General features: G+C 56.2%; 1 non-coding gene and 2 pseudogenes across 1 annotated transcript; all 3 read right to left on the bottom strand.

The window, feature by feature from the left end:
- Positions 1 to 1,745, bottom strand: part of LOC124773067 — a 4,222-nt pseudogene extending 2,477 nt beyond the window's left edge.
- Positions 1,746 to 1,933: 188 nt separating this feature from the next.
- On the bottom strand, positions 1,934 to 2,088 carry LOC124772678. Its single transcript, XR_007014145.1, has one exon. It is a non-coding gene; the product is annotated as a 5.8S ribosomal RNA (ribosomal RNA).
- Positions 2,089 to 2,439: 351 nt separating this feature from the next.
- LOC124773009 lies at positions 2,440 to 5,317 on the bottom strand (annotated as a pseudogene).
- Positions 5,318 to 7,500: the final 2,183 nt, after the last annotated feature.

Here is a 7,500-nt window from a genome sequence, read left to right as displayed (position 1 = left end):
CGACCCTCCTACTCGTCAGGGCTTCGCGGCCGGCCGCAAGGACCGGCCATGACTGCCAGACTGACGGCCGAGTATAGGCACGACGCTTCAGCGCCATCCATTTTCAGGGCTAGTTGCTTCGGCAGGTGAGTTGTTACACACTCCTTAGCGGATTCCGACTTCCATGGCCACCGTCCTGCTGTCTTAAGCAACCAACGCCTTTCATGGTTTCCCATGAGCGTCGATTCGGGCGCCTTAACTCGGCGTTTGGTTCATCCCACAGCGCCAGTTCTGCTTACCAAAAGTGGCCCACTTGGCACTCCGATCCGAGTCGTTTGCTCGCGGCTTCAGCATATCAAGCAAGCCGGAGATCTCACCCATTTAAAGTTTGAGAATAGGTTGAGGTCGTTTCGGCCCCAAGGCCTCTAATCATTCGCTTTACCGGATGAGACTCGTACGAGCACCAGCTATCCTGAGGGAAACTTCGGAGGGAACCAGCTACTAGATGGTTCGATTAGTCTTTCGCCCCTATACCCAGCTCCGACGATCGATTTGCACGTCAGAATCGCTACGGACCTCCATCAGGGTTTCCCCTGACTTCGTCCTGGCCAGGCATAGTTCACCATCTTTCGGGTCCCAACGTGTACGCTCTAGGTGCGCCTCACCTCGCAATGAGGACGAGACGCCCCGGGAGTGCGGAGGCCGCCGCCCCGTGAAGGGCGGGGAAGCCCCATCCTCCCTCGGCCCGCGCAAGGCGAGACCTTCACTTTCATTACGCCTTTAGGTTTCGTACAGCCCAATGACTCGCGCACATGTTAGACTCCTTAGTCCGTGTTTCAAGACGGGTCGTGAAATTGTCCAAAGCTGAAGCGCCGCTGACGGGAGCGATTATTCCGCCCGAGAGCATCCCGAGCCAACAGCGGCGCGGGTCCGGGGCCGGGCCAGGTAGGTCCGTCATCCGGGAAGAACCGCGCGCGCTTGCCGGGAGCCCGAGCGCCCAAAGGGGCGAATCGACTCCTCCAGATATACCGCCGGGCAGCCAGCCAGGACACCGGGGCTCTGCCCAACAGACGCGAACCGAGGCCCGCGGAAGGACAGGCTGCGCACCCGGGCCGTAGGCCGGCACCCAGCGGGTCGCGACGTCCTACTAGGGGAGAAGTGCGGCCCACCGCACACCGGAACGGCCCCACCCCGCGGCGAGTGGAAAGGCAACCGGACACGACCCCGCCGCGGATTGCTCCGCGCGGGCGGCCGGCCCCATCTGCCGAGGGCGGAGGCCAGTGGCCGGATGGGCGTGAATCTCACCCGTTCGACCTTTCGGACTTCTCACGTTTACCCCAGAACGGTTTCACGTACTTTTGAACTCTCTCTTCAAAGATCTTTTCAACTTTCCCTCACGGTACTTGTTCGCTATCGGTCTCGTGGTCATATTTAGTCTCAGATGGAGTTTACCACCCACTTGGAGCTGCACTCTCAAGCAACCCGACTCGAAGGAGAGGTCCCGCCGACGCTCGCACCGGCCGCTACGGGCCTGGCACCCTCTACGGGCCGTGGCCTCATTCAAGTTGGACTTGGGCTCGGCGCGAGGCGTCGGGGTAGTGGACCCTCCCAAACACCACATGCCACGACAGGCGGCAGCCTGCGGGGTTCGGTGCTGGACTCTTCCCTGTTCGCTCGCCGCTACTGGGGGAATCCTTGTTAGTTTCTTTTCCTCCGCTTAGTAATATGCTTAAATTCAGCGGGTAGTCTCGCCTGCTCTGAGGTCGTTGTACGAGGTGTCGCACGCCACACCGCCAGCCGGCTGTGCACGCTACCGAGAAAGTACCGGTATGCGAACCGCCAGGCGACGGGCGCGCATCGCACGTTTGAGGAGACGCGGCCGGCCCCACAGGCGGCCGCGACACTCCCAGGTCTGCGAAGCGGGGCAAACGCCGCGCGCTTCAGTATACGTAGCCGACCCTCAGCCAGACGTGGCCCGGGAACGGAATCCATGGACCGCAATGTGCGTTCGAAACGTCGATGTTCATGTGTCCTGCAGTTCACATGTCGACGCGCAATTTGCTGCGTTCTTCATCGACCCACGAGCCGAGTGATCCACCGTCCTGGGTGATCTTTTCTCAGTTTCCGCCGCCTCTTTCGAGACGGTCGCATAGGCGGGAGTGAGGCGTGTGGCGGCCCCTGTTCCAGCGTTCTGTGTCCAACGGCCTCACGGCCGACGGGCGTCGTACGGCTCCACACCGGAGCGGACAGGCACTCGGGCGAAAGCCATTCAAAACCGGCGCCAGGCGCCAGGTGCCGCACGCCAGCCGCTCCAGCGCTTCAGCGCTCGTACCACACAACATTGCCGCTAGTTTTGAGAGGCACGCGTGGTTCCGCACGCGGCGCACGGCTACTGCGAGCCGTACAGGTAGCGTGTTGCGCGACACGACACGCACATCGAAAGACATGCAGTCTAGTCGGTAATGATCCTTCCGCAGGTTCACCTACGGAAACCTTGTTACGACTCTTACTTCCTCTAAATGATCAAGTTTGGTCATCTTTCCGGTAGCATCGGCAACGACAGAGTCAATGCCGCGTACCAGTCCGAAGACCTCACTAAATCATTCAATCGGTAGTAGCGACGGGCGGTGTGTACAAAGGGCAGGGACGTAATCAACGCGAGCTTATGACTCGCGCTTACTGGGAATTCCTCGTTCATGGGGAACAATTGCAAGCCCCAATCCCTAGCACGAAGGAGGTTCAGCGGGTTACCCCGACCTTTCGGCCTAGGAAGACACGCTGATTCCTTCAGTGTAGCGCGCGTGCGGCCCAGAACATCTAAGGGCATCACAGACCTGTTATTGCTCAATCTCGTGCGGCTAGAAGCCGCCTGTCCCTCTAAGAAGAAAAGTAATCGCTGACAGCACGAAGGATGTCACGCGACTAGTTAGCAGGCTAGAGTCTCGTTCGTTATCGGAATTAACCAGACAAATCGCTCCACCAACTAAGAACGGCCATGCACCACCACCCACCGAATCAAGAAAGAGCTATCAATCTGTCAATCCTTCCGGTGTCCGGGCCTGGTGAGGTTTCCCGTGTTGAGTCAAATTAAGCCGCAGGCTCCACTCCTGGTGGTGCCCTTCCGTCAATTCCTTTAAGTTTCAGCTTTGCAACCATACTTCCCCCGGAACCCAAAAGCTTTGGTTTCCCGGAGGCTGCCCGCCGAGTCATCGGAGGAACTGCGGCGGATCGCTGGCTGGCATCGTTTATGGTTAGAACTAGGGCGGTATCTGATCGCCTTCGAACCTCTAACTTTCGTTCTTGATTAATGAAAACATACTTGGCAAATGCTTTCGCTTCTGTTCGTCTTGCGACGATCCAAGAATTTCACCTCTAACGTCGCAATACGAATGCCCCCGCCTGTCCCTATTAATCATTACCTCGGGTTCCGAAAACCAACAAAATAGAACCGAGGTCCTATTCCATTATTCCATGCACACAGTATTCAGGCGGGCTTGCCTGCTTTAAGCACTCTAATTTGTTCAAAGTAAACGTGCCGGCCCACCGAGACACTCAATAAAGAGCACCCTGGTAGGATTTCAACGGGGTCCGCCTCGGGACGCACGAGCACGCACGGGGCGGTCGCACGCCTTCAGCTCGCCCCACCGGCAGGACGTCCCACGATACATGCCAGTTAAACACCGACGGGCGGTGAACCAACAGCGTGGGACACAAATCCAACTACGAGCTTTTTAACCGCAACAACTTTAATATACGCTATTGGAGCTGGAATTACCGCGGCTGCTGGCACCAGACTTGCCCTCCAATAGATACTCGTTAAAGGATTTAAAGTGTACTCATTCCGATTACGGGGCCTCGGATGAGTCCCGTATCGTTATTTTTCGTCACTACCTCCCCGTGCCGGGAGTGGGTAATTTGCGCGCCTGCTGCCTTCCTTGGATGTGGTAGCCGTTTCTCAGGCTCCCTCTCCGGAATCGAACCCTGATTCCCCGTTACCCGTTACAACCATGGTAGGCGCAGAACCTACCATCGACAGTTGATAAGGCAGACATTTGAAAGATGCGTCGCCGGTACGAGGACCGTGCGATCAGCCCAAAGTTATTCAGAGTCACCAAGGCAAACGGACCGGACGAGCCGACCGATTGGTTTTGATCTAATAAAAGCGTCCCTTCCATCTCTGGTCGGGACTCTGTTTTTTTTTTTTTTTTTTTTTTTTTTTTTTTGTTTTAAAAAAAAAAAAAAAAATTCTTTATTCCATTGAATTATTTCTTACATATTAACCCACCACCTAATACATTAGTGGGTCTTAATTCTCTACATTACATTTTTTGAATATTAGCAGCATTTATACTTCTATTCTAGTGTTAGTAAACTTACTTGCTACAGGAAATAAGAGTTAGTTTCTTTGTTGGGTAAGATCTACTTTTACTCTTGCTAACTAATCTAGGGACTACCTCCTGCAGCGTTACAGGCGTGCCAGATGTTTATATAAACCTACTGTGTGGCCGTGCCCGCTGAGCTAATCCCAGTGAGCATGCCCCTGGCACTGGGCTGGCCTTTTGAAGATCGCTGCAAGTTCTGTTAAGATTTTCTATCTACTATCTACTTAAGGTCTAACTATTGCTAAGTCATGATCGGTGCGCAACTGTCGAATCCGGGTGTTGGCGCTCCCTCCCCCTGTTCCGGAGCGTGGCGGATTCCTACCGTCACGGCGATTGGCCAGTCCACGCCCCGGCGGAATGGGATGGGTCGCCTTCAGTTATGTCATGTCCGGTTGTTCAAGTGTTTTCCCTTAAATATTCCCGCAGGACCTTTGCTGATGCCTCGCTGGCAAGGCGGTTTACTATGTTGAATGTGGTGGGATCTCTGATTAATTGATACGTATTGTTGTGAGGCAACTGGCTTCTTAGGTCACTGGCTACATCATCGAAGATGGGGCACTCATAGATCACGTGGTCCGGAGTGCCCCATTCAGCTCCGCAGTCACACGAGGGGGTAGCCCTTTTCCCGAATCGGCATAGATATGCCGGATACGGTCCATGTCCTGTGAGGAAGTGCAACAGTCCCTTACTTGGCTGGAAATGCGATAGTTGGAAGCGTTCTTTAATATTTGGGAGCAGCTGGTAAGTCCTTCGGCCTGTTGTGTCAGCATCCCAGAGTTCTTGCATGTATTAGCTCTAGAATTACCACAGTTATCCAAGTAACGTGGGTACGATCTAAGGAACCATAACTGATTTAATGAGCCATTCGCGGTTTCACCTTAATGCGGCTTGTACTGAGACATGCATGGCTTAATCTTTGAGACAAGCATATGACTACTGGCAGGATCAACCAGGGAGCTGCGTCAACTAGAGCTGAGCAGCCGGCCGCCCGGGAGTGTGTCCCGGGGGCCCGCGCGAACACGCAAGCGTCCGCTCAATCATTCTGCAAACAGGAGGAGGCTGAGCTCCCCTGCACAATACACCTCGAAACCCTCTCAGGTCCCGGCGGCGCGCAGCGCCGTCCCAAGTACTTGGTCGGGTTCGAGAGAGGCGCAATCGCCCGGAGTTAGGCGAGTAGACGCTTTCGGTGCGACCACCCGTGCTCCCAACTGAGCTTGCCGCTGCCGACAGAGGCCCGGGAGCGTGCTGTCGTGGCATTGCCGGCGGGAGACAACACGCGCCACCTACGGTGACCGGCAGCTCCAACGCCAGCGCCACAGAAGGACAAAAGCCCCACTTGGGTGCCGAAGCGAACTCTCCCAGCACAGCGCACGCGCCAACACATCCGCACAGCTGCGATACAAACCACCAGCGAGAACCGCTGGGGCGACCGAGCAGCAGACGGCGTCGTGGCGCCGAGCGCCGGGCGGCGGCGCATCCTCAACGCACACAGTCCTCAATCGGACCAGCACACTGAAGATGTCCACCGCGCTTCGCACCGGGCCCGCGAGGACCTACTTTGGCCGCACGGCGCCGCGCGCAGGGTGCGCCGGCGCGCAGCTGCGACGCCTGCCGCGTCCGTCGGCCGGCGCGCCTGCCACTGGCCGCCCCCACCAGCCGGCTGTAGCGCGTGCGCCCACGCACCGCGCGGCCAGCACGCCGGGAGGCGCCCCCTCACCGGCCGGGGACGGTCCCACCCAGCCACCGCCGCGTATCGCTTCACACCCAGATGCCGTTCAGTTTCGTCGGCATGGTGGGTATCGCTGGAACAACCGGTTAGTACCTCAACCTATCGTCGCCATCACCGATTCACCCCTAGCGAGAACAACCGCACCACAACAGGTTACCATTTCTTCATTTGCGTAACTTCACCAGAAAACGCAGGCGTCCATCGCCATTTGCAACTTCAACGATTATTGCATGCCTGTGTCAGGTGTCACGCCACACTACGTCTGCCCACATACACGCAACAAAATGTGCACGCCTAGACAATACGTGGAAGGTGGCCCCCGTACGTATGCGATGTCCATTGCTCGAACGACTGTCAACCGGCCTCTGTAGCATGTCGCAGATATGGAACGCGGTGCACCATGCCATCACGGTGTGTGAGGAGAGACGACTAGGTCCGAATACATCAACAGACAGCTCATGCTGATCGCCATCCACGGCGTCCGTTCCTCCCACACGTCTCTATGGCGTACCACACTGCAATCCAGCTCTCATAGGGAGACGACACGTAGCTGCGTGCACAATATTTGCACTGTATGGTCCGCCGTTTTTGGGCGCAGTCGTTGTACGGTCACACATGTGCCACGATGTATCATTCAGTACATAAGGACGAATGTGCAGTACAGATTGTGGTTCACGCGTACGACATCAGCGGACAGTTGACACAGGCCGCACCACAACGTAGCCTGCGTACGTCGCATGCGAAGGGCATTGAACATGCAAACTTGTCACCAACCAGCTTGCGAAGGCAGGGGGCAAGGTGGGGACGTGGGGACGTGGGGAGGGGTGGGGGGGGGGGCGGCATGTACGTCCTGCTGCCATCCACATTACAGTGTACAGCAGGAGCATGTGGAAAGTCAGCAAGACTTGCAAGGTGTTTAACATGAAGCGATACACAGGGGAGCGGGCAGTGCGAGTAGCGAACTATATTGCGAGGGTTGCGGGTGGGCAACACTACACTAATTGAACGAGTCGTATAACAATTACAGAGCAGGTTTAGGCGACAACGTGGGTTACGTTAGCGGACAACGTGGGTTAGGTTAGGGGACAACATGGGTTAGGTTAGGGGACAACATGGGTTAGGTTAGGGGACAACATGGGTTAGGTTAAGGCACAACATGGGTTAGGTTAAGGCACAACATGGGTTAGGTTAGGGGACAACATGGGTTAGGTTAGGGGACAACATGGGTTAGGTTAGGGGACAACATGGGTTAGGTTAGGGGACAACATGGGTTAGGTTAGGGGACAACATGGGTTAGGTTAGGGGACAACATGGGTTAGGTTAGGGGACAACATGGGTTAGGTTAGGGGACAACATGGGTTAGGTTAGGGGACAACATGGGTTAGGTTAGGGTACAACATGGGTTAGGTT

This window comes from Schistocerca piceifrons, unplaced genomic scaffold (genome assembly GCF_021461385.2).
Source record: "Schistocerca piceifrons isolate TAMUIC-IGC-003096 unplaced genomic scaffold, iqSchPice1.1 HiC_scaffold_943, whole genome shotgun sequence".
Taxonomy (NCBI): Eukaryota; Metazoa; Arthropoda; class Insecta; order Orthoptera; family Acrididae; genus Schistocerca; species Schistocerca piceifrons.
This window is presented reverse-complemented; position numbering and strand designations above follow the sequence as displayed.